Below are 18611 nucleotides of genomic sequence, written 5' to 3'. Positions count from 1 at the left end.
CAGCTCCTGAAAAGTGGATCTGAGCAGTGGTGGGGGGGGGTGGGTGAGTGTGCTTGGCTTATTCTTTTTTCCTTACTGTCGGCTAAAAGGTGGATTTGATGGAAGGACCTCTTGCAACCAACTCAGAGAACAGGATGACCTTTGGAATGAGGACCAAGCATGGCAAAGACCAAAAGAAAACAAAAAAAAGCAAAGACAAAACCCCCTAAACAAAAGAGGAAACTGGAACCAAATCCCGGACACAATGAGATGCCATAACAACCCTGAATTGCCTACTTCTAGTCTTTTCACAAGAGAGAGAAATATAACTACATGTTTTTAAAGATATTGTTCATTTGAATTTTCTGTCGCTTGCAGCCACATTTGATCCTAACTAATCCAGGATGTTAGCTGAATATCAATTGATAACTTTGGCTTTCCTTTTGCCACTGTGGCCGTGAGTATGCTCAGGTTTCAGAAGAGGCTTGCTTCCAGTGTCCTTTGCAGCAGCAAAAAGAAGGTCTGGTTGGACCCCGTTGAGACTAGTGAAATCTTCAATGCTAACTCCTGTCAGCAGATCTGGAAGCTGATCAAAGATAGGCTGATCATCCAGAAGCCTTTGACTGTCCATTCCCAGGCTTGAAGCTGGAAAAATACCTCGGCCTGCCAGAAGGGCAGGCTTATGGGCCTAGGTAAGTGAAAGTGTACTGCCAATGCTTGAATGCCCAAGAAGGTAACCTAGATGAGGAGAAGGATAAGAATTCCACGCTGTTGCTCAGAAGATACCGTGAATCTAAGAAGATTGACCGCCACATGTATCACAGCCTGTACCTGAAAGTGAAGGGTAATGTGTTCAAAAACAAGCGGGTTCTCACGGAACATATCCACAAGCTGAAGTTAGACAAAGCTTGCAAGAAGCTTCAGGCCGACTAGGCTGAGGCCCACAGGTCTAAGACCAGGGAAGCACGAGAGCAACGTGAAGATGGGTTCCAGGCCAAGAAGGGGGAAATCATCAAGGCTCTGTCCAAGGAGGAAGAGACCAAGAAATAGGTTCTCCCCCTCTTGTCTGTACATAGTGGCCTCAGCAATTACATAGATCACTCATTCAATAAAATGAGACTTGGGGCTTCCCTGGTGGCGCAGTGGTTGAGAATCTGCCTGCTAATGCAGGGGACACGGGTTCGAGCCCTGGTCTGGGAAGATCCCACATGCCGCAGAGCAGCTGGGCCCGTGAGCCACAATTACTGAGCCTGCGCGTCTGGAGCCTGTGCTCTGCAACAAGAGAGGCCACGATAGTGAGAGGCCTGCGCACCGCGATGAAGAGTGGCCCCCGCTTGCCACAACTAGAGAAGGCCCTCGCACAGAAACAAAGACCCAACACAGCCATAAATAAATTAATTTAAAAAAAAAATGAGACTTTATCTGCCTAAAAAAAGTGTTGATAGCTTTGGTTTATTTATTTTTTGCTAAGGCTAAATCAAAATTTTCACAGTAACACCCATGTTATCTGTATCTAGTTTTATTTCTATCTGTATATTTTCTAAGGCAAAGGAGAAAATGCAACCAGTCATTCCAAAATTTATACAAAAAGAAACATGTTAAAAATCAGAGTGAACTTCTGGGAAAATAGTAGAGAGAAATATTTCATAATTCATCTCACTGAAATAAATCCAAAATAGAAAAAGGAACTTCCTCTGTACTGAACCTAAGAGCTGTAACTTAAAACAAAACCAAGGAAAGTCTATAATTTATAAACAAGGTTGGAATAAATTTTTAGCATACATTTTCACTCATTTTAAATGAAATGGAAGGTTGGTGGATGTCTGTAGTTTAGGATAATAAGTTGAATTCATAAGAGAGTTAATAAGGGCTGCTGGGGCCTTTGTTAGAAGACAAGTACAGAGGGAAAAATTGTTATGGAAATGGAGAACAAATTAATCTGTGAGAAACCTTTGACTTTAGAAATTAGGGAATGCCCACATGAGTCTCTGGCCTCGTTAGTGTGTAGTGACCCATATGGTTCAACATGGAGCTTTTTTTTAATTTTTAATTTTTTAAAAATTTTTATTGGAGTATAGTTGATTTACAGTGTTGTGTTAGTTTCAGGTGTACAGCAAGGTGGCTCTGTTATACATATATATATATCTCCACTCTTTTTTAGATTCTTTTGTCATATAGGTCATTACAGAGTATTGAATATAGTTCCCTATGCTATACAATAGGTCCTTATTAGTTATCTATTTTATATATAGTAGTGTGTATATGTCAATCTCAATCTCCCAATTTATCCCCCCTCACCCTTACTGCCTGGTGACCATAAGTTTGTTTTCTACATTTGTGACTCTATTTCCATCCTGTAATTAAGTTCATTTGTACCATTTTTTTAGGTTCCACATATACGCGATATCATATGATATTTGTCTTTCTCTGTCTGACTTACTTCACTCGGTATGACGGTCTCTAAGTCCATCCATGTTGCTGCAAATGGCATTATTCCGTTCCTTTTTATGGCTGAGTAATATTTCATTGTATATATGTACCACATCTTCTTTATCCATTCTCTACATGGAGCTTTTTGTATGCCATGTAGTTGCCTTTTTATTGTTGTGGCCTGGGCAGGTTGTTGTAGGACTTTGCTTCTCATGTCCGTTTGAGGGTTTATTGTGGCAAGTTGCTGCTACTTAGGATGGCTTTGTCCAAGTCAAGTGGCTATTTTTATACAGATGAGTGTCATAGGTCAGTTTCTAAGGAAACATACTCAGGTGGATGTCTGCATGCAGAAGGCTTGCTGGGGGTGCTTTCAGGAACAGCAGGACTGAGGAGAGGGGGAGGTTGAACTGTGATGCAGTTTCAGTAGAGGATTTAGTCAAACTCACAGAGAGTTCTGGAGCTAGGATGACCCTTCAGAGACTTCCTAAAACTAGGTAATGGGACTTAACTTTTTACTCACACATTTGGTATGTGCTCTCAGGGAAGGGGTGTCCCCTTGGACAAAGCAACTCTCCCACTGAAGGCAATGCCTGGAGAGGGACATGTCTATGAGCAGTCAGCAGCCAACACTCCCTCAGGCTGAGGGAAACACTCATGTTTGTCCTGAAGGGGGTACACTGGTGGCTCCACAGCATCCACTAGAGCAAGAGTGTGTTTCTATGGAAGTAGAAATTTACTTGCCAAGGCTTAAGTAAACACACAGGCCTCACAAACAAAGTTAGTGTTGAAAACACAGGCCACAAAGCAAATCTTAGGAAATGTGCATGAGATTCTATGAACAATGACCTTCAACTAGGCTGCTTCAGGAGGAATGGCTAAGACAAATTATCTGTTAAAGGAATCAGAGACTCTTAGATATAGATTATTTTAAAGCATTAGGCAACAAAGCAATTAGTGCCAGTTTTTGCCTTGGTTTTCAGTCTGGACTAGGTGTGCAGCTTAGATAAGATGCCCCAAATTTGGTTCCTCTCCTATATTATTTTGAACTGGGCTCATGGTCAAGGAGACCTGTATAGAAATTCACCTTGAATTCACATGTTTTATACACATGCTCAGGGGTCAATTCCCGCTATAGAGTCTCAACTTGCCTATACCAGCTTTGTTGTTGCCTAGATTTCTGAGACATAAATTGAGGCTCCACACATGAAAGGATGGTAGGTTTTATTAATGAACAATTAAAAAAAAAAGTAGAGGCCTTCTGCTTCTAGAAATGGTGGACTATCTAATTTGAACCAACTCTCTTGTCAAGGACAAGTAGAAAACGCGAGAAAATATAAAATAAAATCCGCCTGAAGACGTTGAAGAACAAACAAAAGAGAAATAAATTACTGGGTCAATATCTAGGAGAAGACAGAAATTCACAGAATGAGCCCTGTAGTTGGGGCTGCTTTTCCAGTAAGAGCATCTGCTGATTCCATGAGAAGCAGATAAAAACACTGAGAAGCTCAGCAAAGTTTTCACCAGACTTGCAAATCTTCAAAGATATCACTGGAGCCTGAACTTTAGGTTATCATCTTAAAGGGCTGCATCTGAAGTAAGTGTGAAGCAGAAGGACAGCAACTTTGCATTCTATATACTTTGATCTGTGCACATTCTTTTTAAAATTTTGGTAGTAAAAGATATAGTAAAAGCCTATCTATAAATAGTTTTAAAATATCATACAAGAATGGTACTATTACTTTTCAGTCCCCAACAAAACATTGGAGTGTATTGAAAATATAAATATGAAATTAAAACCATTGTTAAATATAAGAGAAGAAGTGCTAATGCCATCATGGGATTAGGAATTCAATTTGTGGTAATCTTCAATACTTCTTTGGAAAATTTGAAGATATTAATAAAATTATGGGTTCCAGAAAACAAGCCAAATGTATACTTCCAAAAATATCCTTTAAGTTGATGGACTTAGTACTAGTTTGGCATGGTATTTTAGTAAAATTAATACCATAAGCAGAATGATATTAGAATCCCAATCCAATGTACTTAATTCCTTCCAAGCTTCAAAGGATTAAGGCATTCTTTAAAGAAAAATGAAGCGATATGTCAATAAGAAGATATTATGGATGTTAACAAATTATAATTTTTAAATTTTGACTCCAAATCTTACAATATAAGGTCAGTCTTTGCTTTGCATAGTAGTGTGGGACTCTAAAAAATGATCATGCAAGGTGAAACCAAGCAAAAGACCTAAATAATCAATGGGAAAATTATGATCATTCCATCACCTTTAAAAATTTTTGCCAAAACATTAAAAAACCCTCTTACTGTTGGTTATAAATACACAGTTGACCCTTGAGCAACGTGAGGGTCGCAGTCATAAAATCTGTGTATAACTGTACAGCTGGCCCTCTGTGTCTGTGGTTCCATATCTGTGGATTTAACCAACTGTGGATTGTGTAGTACTGTATTTATTGAAAAAAATCCATGTAAAAGGGGACTCACATAGTTTAAACCTATGTTGTTCAGGGGTCAACTGTATAGGGATATTGAAAAAAATAGTAACACTAGTATTAATTTAACATGTTGTCACTGAAAACGATAAAAATGTCCAGACTTTAAATGTTTTATTTTCTTGTAAATAATTACCAAGAGCGGTTTGAACTGTGCTTACCTTATTCTCATTCTATAACTTATAGATATGGAGTATCTTTTCTATGCCTTGGTGAATTTTCATAATTCTTTCTAAGATTGGGCCAGCTTCCAATTTACACTTTGAGTTTTTGATACATTGAGATTTCTTTAAATGTGACGTTTTCTGTAGGCGTCACTTCATCTGGGACACCTTCATCCTTCTCATCACAATTATTTTCCTCATTTATATTGATAAGTTTGCCTTCACTAAGTTCCTCTAGGTTCATATCCATAATTTCTCAACCAGTGGCAGTATCAACATTCCCCAGGTCTGCTATTTCTTCTATGACTTCATTTACATTCAATTCAAATCTCACTTTCAGCATTTTCATTTTCATCTTTCTTGGCCGATTCCCTCTTTCTATTATTCTTCATTTAAGTGTCACATGGATTTATTATTGGAATACAAGGAGATAACGCAAGTACAGTTGACCCTGGAACAACGTGGGGTTAGGGGGGCCAACTCTTTGTGCAATTGAAAATCCACATGTAACTATACAGTTAGCCCTCTGAACCCACAGTTCTGCATGTGCAGATTCAACCAACCTCTGATCGTGTAGTACTGTGACTGTATTTACTGAAAAAAAAAAAAATTCACGTATAAGTGGACTCATGCAGTTCAAACCATATTGTTCAAGGGTCAACTGTACACATTTTGCTGTCCATGCATGGAACAGAATTAACAGCCACTGACAAACTGTGAAAGAAGTGTTGTGATTGCTCACTGATGTCATTGGTTACTGATTGCACTTTTATTATTTCCATAGTCATTCATAGAATGAAGAGTTACTAGTAAAGTTTGTGCTTTGTTCAATTACTAATCTTTAGTATACTGTGGCAAATGAAATTGAGCCATGTTGTTGGGGGATTGGCATTATTTAAATAAACCATGGTAACTGAAATTTGTGTATACTGAAATTGTGCAAAGCAAGGACTGCCTATATTAGAAAAAAGAAGATTGTATTGGTCATGGATCCCTAGAATTCAGGTTTGTGTTTGCTTCTGCCAAGTGACCAGTTTAAAACCAATTTTCTTTTTCAGTTGTAAGATACTTAGTATTTAAAAGACACAACAGAAATGACAATAAATTTCACTTTTTAAAAAGCTGACAAACAAGGATATATTGTACAACACAGGGAATATAGCCAATATTTTATAATAACTATAAATGGAGTGTAACCTATAAAAATTGTGAATCACTATGCTGTATACCTGTAATTTATATAAAATTGTACATCAACTATACTTCAATTTAAAAAAGCTGACAAAATTCTAGAAATAACACATCATCCAGAGAAATAATTTAAAAATGATCATTTTTATTTAGAGAACATGGAAAGATAATCCAGTCTGTTGTCTAGCATAAGTTGATCAGAATTGTTTTTCTTTTTTACTGATTGCTTAGAAAAAAATTTTATGTATTCTGTGGGTTTGGGCAAATATAGAGTGGCATATATCCATCATTATAATATCATATAGAGTATTTTCACCATCCTAAAAATCCTCTGTGCCCTACCTATTCATGCCTCCTCTCCTGGAACCACTTTTTTGATATTAATTTCTTGGATTGGGCATTCCAAATTAATTAGAATATTTTCAATGCCAAACTCATGTGAGGCAAACCCGTGATTAAGAAATTTCATAAGAATAATTTTAAAAATTCCTAGGCAGAGCATAAGGCAACCATAAGTTTCCTTGTTATTTCCCTGTTCAGTTGGATGGATTTTTTTTTTTTTTTTCTGGTCCAGTTTCACTGAGGGTGTAGTAGAAAGTCTCATGACAACTTGCATTTTTTTTTTTTTTTTTTTTTTTTGGTGAGGGGGGTGATCTCAAGACATTACCTCCTCCCCCATGTGGCTACTGTAGACAAAAGCCTTGGGAACCAACTCTCGACAATGCCCTGGGAAGCTTCTATTTCCCACTCTTGTTTTCAATGTCTTATTTGATTTGCTTCTTGAAGACTTTCTTATCATCTTGTAAGGTCAGCATATGCATGTATAAATAATTTATAAAACTATAGCTTACCTGGTATATCTCTGTTTTGTGGTAGTTTTTTCTTGTTCATTTCTTGGCTTCTATTTTGCAAAAAAAAAAGCATCTTGCCTGTTAATATATTTACGCAAAGAAATCTAACGGTCTAATGATAAGGCAATGCTTTATGTTTCAAAATTTAGCCAAGGTGGTGAGCAGCACTCAGAATGAATGGATAAATTAGGGAGGAGTGGTGACAAAATAGAGATGAGACCTTGGGGACTCAGATTAAGGGTAAATAGAGAACATTATGGAGCCATAGAAAAGTAAGAAATGAGGCCCAGGAGGCACCAAAAGAAAAGACTATGTAAATAAAAATGAATGTGAACACAGACCGAGTCAAAGAATGTTGAAGTTGAAGCAGAATTGGAGAATGTCAAGTTCTTTTAGTCCAGTCATTTTACAGTGGGAGAAATTGAGACCCAGGGCAGTGATCAATGCATTCTAGTAAGTGATTTACTCTAGATCTCAGGGTGGGACCCTTCCTACTGCTGTAGGTGTGAGAGGGGGGAGGACACAGAACAGAGGCAGGGACTGCTGCTGGGAGCCAGAAAGTGGAGAGAATAGCTTGAAGACGTGCTAATGGGGAAATGAAAGCCCCAGTAAAAGGCGTGTGGTTGTGGAAGGCAGTGGGGTTTCTGGAATAGGGAAGTGTGCAAAGGGTGAGGTTTCTGCTGACAGAGAGGGGATGAGGGGGTAGAGTGTGACACTGGGGCAGGGACAGGACACTGGAGTGCTGAGGACAGTGCTCTCTAGCAGGAAAACCACCCACTGAGGTGAGCTTGGGGGAGGGCCAGGTAAGAGCCCAGGGAAAGGCAAGCATGAGGATGCCTGTGGCCTGAGCACCAATGGGGTGAGAAGAGGGAACTTGGGGAAGACTGGTGACAGAGGAAGAGCACTGGGCTTCCCCAGGACAGCCAGGACCCTCAGCCAGGCTGGATTCTAATCAGAGGATGTCCCACCCATCTCAGATTATTCTTTGGGGGTCATGTGTCTCTAGAGGGCCTATATAAGGGCCATCTCCTTCTCTCTCTATTGCATTTCATACAGATTTCAGACTCTTGCATTTATGTTCATAAGTGTTCACTGGTACAAATAGTCTTGTCAGTTTCCCTTTTTCACAGATCCCACTCCTTTCACCTCCCCCACCTTTTTTCTTGTGGAATGATACATATATATATATATATATATGAGCCTTTTTATATAAAATTGACATACATAGTGGGAGTTTGGATTATTTTTCATGAAAGTAATTGAAATATTTTAAGCATGAGCTTGACATGATCAGGTGTACATTTTTATAGCAATTCTGAACCAGAGTGCTGAACAGATAGGGAGAGGGTTTGGATTGCGTTGTACAGATAAGGGACTGTGGCAGTGACCTGGGTCACATATGATGAAAGCAGAACTAAATGATAGTGAGGTTAGAGAGGAAGAGGAGGATTTTATAAATTATGGAGAGAAATGCTGTGGTGACTGTGAGGAGTAAAGGAGAGGTAAGTTTGCAAAGAATGCAGGTTTCTAGGTTTCTGCTTGGATGATTGGATGGGTATTACTGTGTCAGGGGATGGGGCTGATACCTTCTAGTTCCTCTGAAGGAGAATTTTCCCTCCATATTTTTTGTTTCTTTTCTCAGTCTTATTCTTTCCCCTGAAAATAGAGTGAATTAGCTCATTGGTGAGTCCAGGAGAGAAACTGGGTTTGTGATATGTCTCAACAGTTTCTTCCTGCCCTTGGCCTCTGGAGCCAAGCTGGTCTCAGAAGTGTCAGTTCTGATCTCTTCCTCCATCCCCTGACTCAACCAGAAACAGGCCCTCCGGTGGGACGCGTAGAGGTTTTCTAGTACTGCCTGGACTAGGTGAGTGTATTAGTCTGCCTGGGCTGCATAGCAAAATACACAGCCTGGGTGGCATAAACCACAGACACATTATCTCACAGTTTTTGAGACTAGAAGTCCAAGACAATTTGATTTCTGGTGAAGGCTTGCTTGCAGACAGCCACCTTCTTGATGTGTCCTCATATGACCTTTCCTCAGTGCATGTGGAGAGAGAGAAAGAGGGAGAGAGGGAGAGAGTTCTCTGGTGTCTCCTTATAAATTCCCACACTTAGGACATCATTTAACCTCAGTTACTTTCTTAGAGGCTTCATCTCCAAATATAACCCCACTGGGAGTTAGGGCTTTAACATATGTACTTTGGGGCTCGCAAAAAAAAATCAGTTTATAACAGTGAGTAAGACCACTTCAATATTCAGTACCAGCAAGATTACTTGGATTACACACTTAAGGGAAATTCTCTAGAAACTTTATCAGAAATAAAGTTGAAAATTTGATCCATACGTCTTATGCTCTATATCTTTATCTCATTTGGTTCTGAATTCAGGAGGTTGGAACTGAGCAGGACTCTGCAGGGCCTTTCTGAGGACAAACCCCCAGTGTTCTCTGCCTCTTGTTTGTAGAAAAACTTTAGCCTCCTAGGTCTTCCCCGAATTCCAAGGGGCAAACTTAATCAGAAAATTGAGAAAATGCAGAAACAAAGGAAAATAGTCAAGCAAGACAAGATAATAATAGTTTAGCCATAAAACGAAGTCAAGGACCTTTAATTCCTCCTCAAGGGGCACAGATAATATCCTGAGCCATATCCTTGTGCTGTTTTGCAGATACTAAAACCTCTGTCAGGTGGAATAAGTTAACTGCATGCTGACCACCAGCACGTTAACCCCAGACTGGTTGAAACCAGAAGGTTGATGATTTTTAACTCCTGAAATACCACCCAGTTATTTCACTGCCAACCCATCAGAAGGATGTGCACAAGCTGATGATGCACCTGGAGACCCTCTCCCTCACCTTGTCTTTAAAAACCCTTCCCTGAATGCCGTCAAGGAGTTCAGGTCTTTTGAGCATGAGTTGCCCATTCTCCTTGCTCAGCCCCATGTTGGGCACCTTACAATAAACACTGTACTTTCCTTCACCACAACCTGCTGCTGGTAGATTGGCTTTACTGTGAGTTGGGCAAGTGGACCCAAGTTCGATCTGGTAACAATATTAACCAGTATAGCTAGTTGTGTTGCAGTTATAAATAAACTTGAGAATCTTAGAGGCTAAATACAACACAGTATATTTCTCATGTAGGCAAACTTCATGTAGGCCAGGCAGCCCTTCTCTGCCTGTATCTGCCATCTGGAACAGGTGACCTCCAGGGTGGCACTGCATGGCAAGATGATCAGTTGCAATAGTTTACATGATTAGGCCTAGAGGAGGCTTACGTCTCCAGCACAACACATTCCATTGTCCAGAACTCAGTCACATGGCCCTGACCCAATTACAAGGGAGAAAGACTATAGCATTTTTAAAATAGGCCCATGGGCAAAAAAATGCGATAAACATGTAGCATTATATCAGCCATAGCTTCCTAAAATCACAAACTAAGTGTTTGCCATTGGCAAGAAGATTCAGTAAAGATGAGACCTGGTGCCTGTGAGTGATTTGGATGGGGCTTAAACTGTGTATCGTTCTTGGACGAGTTTGTAGCTCATAGAAATTGCCAAATATCTGTGGCCATAACAGAAAGAGCTCATTGAGCGTAACTTTGAATTTCATTATTAATGTTGACAAATTTGAAAGACTAATACGTTCACCAAATACATTTTTGACCCCTTTCACTTTCACTTCTCCTTCTGGGACACCTACAATGCAAATGTTGGTACACTTGAGGTCTCAGAGGTCACTTAAACTATTCTCATTTTTTTTTTGTTTTTCTTTTTGCTATTCTGATTTGGTAATTTTATTATTCTATCTTCCAGATCACATATGTATTCTCTCTCACTTAGTCTGCTGTTAATCCCTTCTAGCACGTTTTTCATTTCAGTTATTGCATTTTTCAGCTCTGACAGGTTCTTTTTAATAATTTTTAGTCCTTGTTAAAATTCTCACTGTGTTCATCTACTCTTTCCCCAAGTTCAGTCAGCATTTTTATTACTAAGGCCTTGAAATTTCTATCTGGTAAATTATTTATCTCTGTTTCATTAGTTGTTTTTTCAGGTTTTTTTTTCTTATTCTTTCAATTGAAACAAATTCCTCTGTCTTCTCATTTTGTTTAGCTTTCTCTGTCCTTATGAAATTAAGTGAACCAGTTACCTATTCTGGTCTTGAAGGGGTGTCCTTATATGGGAACATCCCTGTGCAGTTTGAATGTGCCCAGTGGCTTTGGTGGGAGAGCTTGATCTGAAGTGAGCATGGGTCACATCTTCCCCGAGGGTGTGCTGGCAGCTGTCACATTTTTGGGAGGTTGGGCTGGAGATGGAGGGGCTAGAGCCAAAGCCAGGTGTGGGCTGTTGCTTTTCTTATGTTCAGTGCCTGTTACCTCCCTATGGGGAGTGGGGTTAGGTTCCAAGGTGCTGGAGCAGAAGTTTTAAGTTTAGGGTCCCAGCTGGTTCTCTTCCCTCTAAATGTGCACTTCTCCCCTTCCAGCAAGGTTAACTTTGCCTCAGAGGGGAGTGGCACTAGAGCAAGTGTGCACACAGTGGGGGCTTGGGCGTGTGCCGGGATGGTCCTGGCACACCAGTCAGAGCTCGAGACAGCTCTTGATCCACCACCTCTGTGAGTGCCAGCAATGACTGTCTGTGCAGATGCAGTGGCGGTCAGAGCCGGCTCTGTTCCCCTCATCTGCATACTCTCCCCAGCAAAGGCACTGACAGCCTTCATCCTAGTGGGGAGCTGTGCTGGAGCTAGAGGGGCTGGGGTGCACGATGGGGCAGTTGCAGGAAACTGGGCAGAACCCTGGGTGTTTCAATCTGCTTCCGCCACCTTGTTCCTGGGAGTAAGCAAGCATGCTTGAGCTCTTCATGAGCAGAGCCTAGGTTTCTAACAGCCCTCCTCTAAGTCCCAGTGGTTTTCACATCATTTAAGAGCACTGGTGTTCCTGGTGTCAGACCCCAGGGCTGGGGCGCCCAGTATGTGGTTCCAACCTCTCCCTCCCAGGGAAGATCTCTGAGCCTGTGCAATCCCCCTCCTTTCCTGTGTGCCCTCCTAGGGGCTTAGGTCCTGACCTGATCACTTCTCTTCCCTTTCTACCTGATTCCGTGTGGATTTTGTTTTATAGCTTTGGTTGTAGAAGAGTCTTTCTGCCCATCTCCAATTTGTTTTCAGTGAGAACTGCTCCACATGTAGATGTATTTTCAATGTGTTCTTGGGGGGAGGTGAGCTCAGCGTTCTCCTACTCTGCCACCTTGATCTCCTCCCCTGTATGTACTCTTTGTATTTGCCCTTTCCCCGCTCCAGCATATGGTTATAAGTCACCCATGTTGTTTATCAGTGTATCAGCAGTCTATTCCTTTTTATTACTGAACAGAATTCTATGTATGTATATACTGTATTTTGTTTTTTTATCCATCCACTCTTTGCTAGTCATATGGTTTGTTTCTTGTTTGAGGCTCTTCAAATCCAGCCATCATTGTTTTGTTTGTTTTACTTTTTGTGTTTTTTGTTTGTTTATTTTGTTTAGTTACCTGCCTGGACTAATTCTGTAGATTCTGGCTGCAGCCAGAATGCTGATGTCTCTGCTCATTTTTAAAAGATATCTTTTCTTTCCTTTTTTCCTTCTTTTCTCCTCCTCCTCCTCCTCTCCCTCTCTCCTTCTATGTATCTTTCTGTCACCCTTCCTGTCTCCCCTTTCTTTCTCCTTCCTAGTCTTCTAGGAGTCATTTTTTTTTTTTTTTTTTTTTTTTAGTTATTTGTGAGATATACATTTTAAAGTAATAACTAGAATTATGACTTATAACATTATACCAGAACATGTAAGATTTTCAGAAATTTCATGTAATGTCTGAAACATTTATATTAACATATTTCCATACAAATAACCCAAAGAAAGTTTAGTATTAGTTGGTTTTTTGTTTGTTTGTTTGTTTGTACTGCAGGTTCTTATCAGTCATCAATTTTATACACGTCAGTGTATACATGTCAATCCCAATCACCCAATTCAGCACACCACCATCCCCACCCCACTGCCGTTTTCCCCCCTTGGTGTCCATACGTTTGTTCTCTACATCTGTGTCTCAACTTCTGCCCTGCAAACCGGTTCATCTGTACCATTTTTCTAGGTTCCACATACATGCATTAATATACGATATTTGTTTTTCTCTTTCTGACTTAACTTCACTCTGTATGACAGTCTCTAGATCCATCCACGTTTCAACAAATGACTCAATTTCATTCCTTTTTATGGCTGAATAATATTCCATTGTATATATGTACCACATCTTCTTTATCCATTCATCTGTCAATGGGCATTTAGGTTGCTTCCATGACCTGGCTATTGTAAATAGTGCTGCAATGAACATTGGGGTGCATGTGTCTTTTTGAATTATGGTTTTCTCTGGGTATATGCCCAGTAGTGGGATTGCTGGGTCATATGGTAATTCTATTTTTAGTTTTTTAAGGAACCTCCATAGTGTTCTCCATAGTGGCTGTATCAATTTACATTCCCACCAACAGTGCAAGAGGTTGCCTTTTCTCCACACCCTCTCCAGCATTTGTTCTTTGTAGATTTTCTGATGATGCCCATTCTAACTGGTGTGAGGTGATACCTCATTGTAGTTTTGATTTGCATTTCTCTAATAATTACTGATGTTGAGCAGCTTCTCATGTGCTTCTTGGCCATCTGTATGTCTTCTTTGGAGGCTAGGAGTCATTCTTAAGTCAAAACAGCTTAGTGGTAGCCAATGATTAATCAGAGGTAGTGCCTTTACATTTTAATCAGTAAGGCTTCCACATTTTATTGAGGGGATATGTGTGGACTGGAGCACACATTTACCATTCAAGCAGTTTACAAATCTACCCTGGCTTCTACTTTTTCTTTGCGCAAGGTGTCATGTTTGGTGGGGGAGAAGTAGTTAACTGTGGTCCTTTTTGGTCTCTCCTTAGTTTGTGTGCAGCTTCCAAACCTCTGGGAATAAGTGGGAACTTATCAAAGGCCACTATGGCTGTCTCACTTCCCAAGAGTCTTTGTTAAATTTTGTTTGGTCTCTTCTTTGCCTCAACCATCATTGCAGCCTCAGGCAGCTGTACTGTTGACCTTTGATTTTTGCCACCAACTGCTGTTTTCTACATCGTACCTGGGCATGGGTCTCTCTATGGAGTTCTAAATCAGGTGTACCCTTCTGGTGACAGCAAGACTACTGGTCCTCAGCCTATGGCATCACCAAGTCAAGGGAAGTATGGGAATAGCCCCATGTTAATTTGTCCCCATAGTTCTTGCTGAAGTTCAAGTAGTTCTTCTTGAATAAGCACTTCTCAATCTGTTGTATGCCTTTGGTCATTTTTCCAGAATTCTGAAATGAATTATTTTGAAAATTTTGTCCAGTATTATCATTGATATTTGGAGAAAAGATTTGCTGAGATCATTACTCTGACATTCAGGATGTCCTGCTGCATGTAGACATTTCATAACATTATAAAGCAAACAAACAAGAGTTTCAATTCCTAAAAATTAAAGCAAAATGCAACAAGGAGCTTAACCACTTATAAAGTTTGTGACACACCAGAAGTCAGGGACGATTTCAAGTGACTGTAAAGCTTAGAAATTTGCTTGTCTCCAGGGGATATACTGTAGGGTAAGAAAACAAATCTTAAATTACCAAAAATTATATTGTTGCTGGTAGTGTTTTTATTGTTATTCTAAGACTATTATGTGTGTATAGTCCAGTGAGATACAGTGTATAGTGGGATAGGTGGATAGTATAGAGTATACTGTACAGTAGGTTAGGTGAATACATAATTTTGTTGATTCATTGGGAACCAGGATTTTCTGTGTGGGAGAAGAGAAGTTGATGTGAGACAGATGAGTAAAACTCTGTAGTTTTAAACTAGAATTAAAAGTATAAATATCAAATCATGATATTTAGCCTTAAAAAAAAAAAGGTCCTGATCACTTAAAAAGCCCAGCAACCAAGACTTAGGACTCAGATTATGGCTTCCACATAGTATTTTCCCACTAAAAGGAAGCAAAGCACCTTGGAGAAATGGCTAATTTCTAGTTTGGGGCAGGAAGTTTCTACAAGAGTCTGGAACAACTTTGCCATGCCGGAAGGTAAAGGAAAGCTCAACGATAAAGGCATGTTGAAAGAATTCATAAGCAACTGGCTTGAAAGGATCCCATGTCACAGATGGGACAATTTGAGCCTCAAGAAAAACAATGGTTAGGATAGATTCAAGCGTTTCTAATATGCTAAAATTCATGAGTATGCAATAATGCAAAAACTAACTCATTGGAAGCTGTATAAACAATTCATTCTCTCAAAAACTGGTAAATATATGGAAATAATCAAGTACTTATTCTGTCTTTGGTTATCTCAGGGTAATGAGATAGTTATTTAGGAGAATGTATCTTTTTTAGAAATATTCTAACTTAGAAAGAAGATGTGATACCTTTACAAATCCCCTAAAGAAGTACCAGGTCTAGGCCAGTTGTTCTCAGGGTGTTTTCAGGGATATCTGTGGATTTCTAGAACCCTTTCTGAGGGTCCATGAGTTCAAAGCTGTTCTTATAACAATATCAAGATGTTATATTTTAGTGTACAGGGTTTTCCAGAGACTATATGACATGTAAAGTTGCATCAGATTGTATTTGGAAGCAGATATGAAAATATAGCTTTCTTCTACTAAGTCAAATGTTAAGGAGAAATGCAAAAATATTTAAAACATTCTCTATTATTAGTTTATTTTTAAGTAGTTAATAATACATGTTTAAAAATACTAATTTTTACTTCTAATATAGCATGTGCCTATCTCTCTATCTATCTATCTATCTATCTAGAATTCCATCCCTCACATATTGCTTGTGGGAATGTACAACTGTACAGGCGCTATGGAGATCTGTTTGGATGTTACTCAAAGTTAAACACTGAGGTAACCATTTGACTCAGCAATTCCACTTCTAGGTATAACACCCATGACGGTTGAATACAGATGTTCAAACAAATATTTGTACATGGATATACATAGAAACCCTATTCACAATAGTGAATAGTGAATAGTAAATAGGAGGAAACACACAAATGTCCTTTCATTAATGAATGAATAAACAAAAGGTGGCATATACTTACAATGGACTGTTATTCAGCCAAAAAAGGAACGAAGGAGTAATACATAATGCAACCTTGACGTACCCCCAAAACCGTATGCTAAGTGAAAGAAACCAGACACTAAAGGACACACAATGCATGATTCCATTTATATGAAGTATTCCGAATAGGTAAATCCAGAAAGAAGATTATTGGCTAGTAGGGGTCTTAGGTGAAGGAGAAATGGAAGGTGATGACTACTTAATGGGTATGGGATATTTTTGGGGTGATAAAAATGTTGTGGAAGTTGTTAGAGTTGGTGGTTGCACAACATAGTAATGTACTACATGCCACTGAATTGCACACTTTAAAATGGTTAATTTTTTGTTATGTTTCACCTCAGTAAAAAAAATGAATAAGTAATTATGAGATACTCACACTATAATATGAAACTGCAGAGTCTAAGATGTTCCATTATAAAAGAATGGAAGAAAAGATGGAAAACCTTTAGAGAGAAAAATTTGCCTGCAAAGTAGAAACAAATAGACTGGCAGAAGTTTCCTCATCAATAGCAGATGCAAGCAAACAATAAAATAGAATTTGATACTAGAATTTGAAATCCAGATTTACCTGAATGTGTATCTATTATTCAGCTATAAGGATCATATGGACCTCACTCTATGCACTCTTAAAAGATAGAGAACAACAAGAAGAAAAGTAAATGCACAGGAACAATGTCATATAAAAAAAAAAAAAACTGAAACCCAAAATCATCCAGTTTGGATTGAATGGTCAATAAGGCAAAAATGCAGTGGGTTTGCCAATCAGTCTATCTCAGAAGTTTAAATCTCTCTGTGTCCAAGTAACTGGGGAAGCAGGTAAATTTTCACTGAAAAGATGTCCCTTACAGATCAACTTTGAGGTTTTCCCAACATTTAAGAATCTATGGATCCTAGGGCTTCCCTCGTGTTGCAGTGATTGAGAGCCCACCTGCCAATGCAGGGGACGTGGGTTCGAGCCCTGGTCCGGGAAGATCCCACATGCCGCAGAGCAGCTGGGCCCGTGCGCCACAGCTGCTGAGCCTGCACTCTAGAGCCTGCGAGCCACAACTACTGAGCCCACGTGCCACAACTACGGAAGCCTGCATGCCTAGAGCCCGTGCTCCGCAACAAGAGAAGCCACTGCAATGAGAAGCCCACGCACCACAAAGAAGAGTAGCCTCCACTTGCTGCAACTAGAGAAAGCCCGCAAGCAGCAATGAAGACCCAGTGCAGCCAAAAATAAATAAATAAAATAAATAAATTTATTAAAAAAAAAAGAATCTATGGATCCTGGACAAGACTAAGCCAAGCAAGGTTCCTGAGCTAAAAGGAAGTCTGTGAACTCACTTCCAATTTTGGAACAAGGTAGGATGGGTGATGACAATCTGAATGGTGAAGAGGTAGTTCAGAGCTACTGCAGGTGCAAACAGTAGGCACTCAATAAATACTTGTTAAAAAATGAATGCGTGCATAAATAAATAAGTAGGCCAAAATATACTTGTCATTTTTGGGTCTATTGTTAACTATTAGCACTTGGTTAAAATCACAAAATTAAAAACAAAAAGTAATACCACAGGCTACTCATGTGCTTCAGTTTTCTCTCTTTAGTTTAACATCTTGTCAAAAATCCAGAAATAGCAAAATTAAACCCACCAAATCAATAAGTAATATTTAGTAAGAGTTTATTGTACATATAAAAACAGTTCACAAACTGGGAGCTTTCAAATTCAAAGCTCGGGAGCATGAAGTTATAGAATGACTTACAGAGTAAAAATGAGGAAGTTATTAATTTTTACAATGATTGGTTATTACAGTGGAGGTTTCCAGATGGCAGGGGATTGGTTAAAAGTGATAACCTCATGCCATTTTTAGGAAGATGACTTATGTTTCTTTTATGATTGTCAGAGCCATTTACAAAAAATAAACTAGGTTGAGCTTCATGAAATGAAATACATTCATTTACATTCATGAAATAAGCTGGATTTAGTTTTTCTTACATGGCTTAAATGTTTTTGTCTGTTCAGGAAATTCTTAAATCTAGGCTCCATTTGTATTTAATTTTAATAATCTTAGGTACTGTGACCACCACTCAGACTGTATAGGATTGCACAGAGTAGCAGCTCTCAGGCAACCGTTAGATACCAGCTCACTTGGGCAGCTGCCTTGTACTTCAGTGGAAGGTCCTCTGTCATCCTGCAGAAATCTTACTTCTGGGCCTGATGTGTGTCTTCCTTGCTTTTGGAGTAGACTTAGGATATTTGTTTTATTTATTTTTGTAGGGAACTTAGGGAAATCAGAGGTAAATTTTCACATTTTCAACCCTATCCTCTCACTCTACTTTTCACCAATAAAGGCAGGACCGTTTCTTCTGAGCCTCTT

At 39.3% G+C, this 18611-nt stretch overlaps 1 pseudogene; it reads left to right on the top strand.

Annotated features, from left to right (window-relative positions):
* The first annotated feature begins 439 nt into the window (after positions 1 to 439).
* On the top strand, positions 440 to 1029 carry LOC133088092 (large ribosomal subunit protein eL19-like; annotated as a pseudogene).
* The last annotated feature ends 17582 nt before the right edge of the window (positions 1030 to 18611 follow it).

The sequence above is a fragment of the Eubalaena glacialis genome, chromosome 3 (genome assembly GCF_028564815.1).
Source record: "Eubalaena glacialis isolate mEubGla1 chromosome 3, mEubGla1.1.hap2.+ XY, whole genome shotgun sequence".
NCBI classification, from domain to species: Eukaryota; Metazoa; Chordata; class Mammalia; order Artiodactyla; family Balaenidae; genus Eubalaena; species Eubalaena glacialis.
The sequence above is the reverse complement of the archived record's forward strand: the minus strand, read 5'-3'. Positions and strand labels throughout refer to the sequence as shown.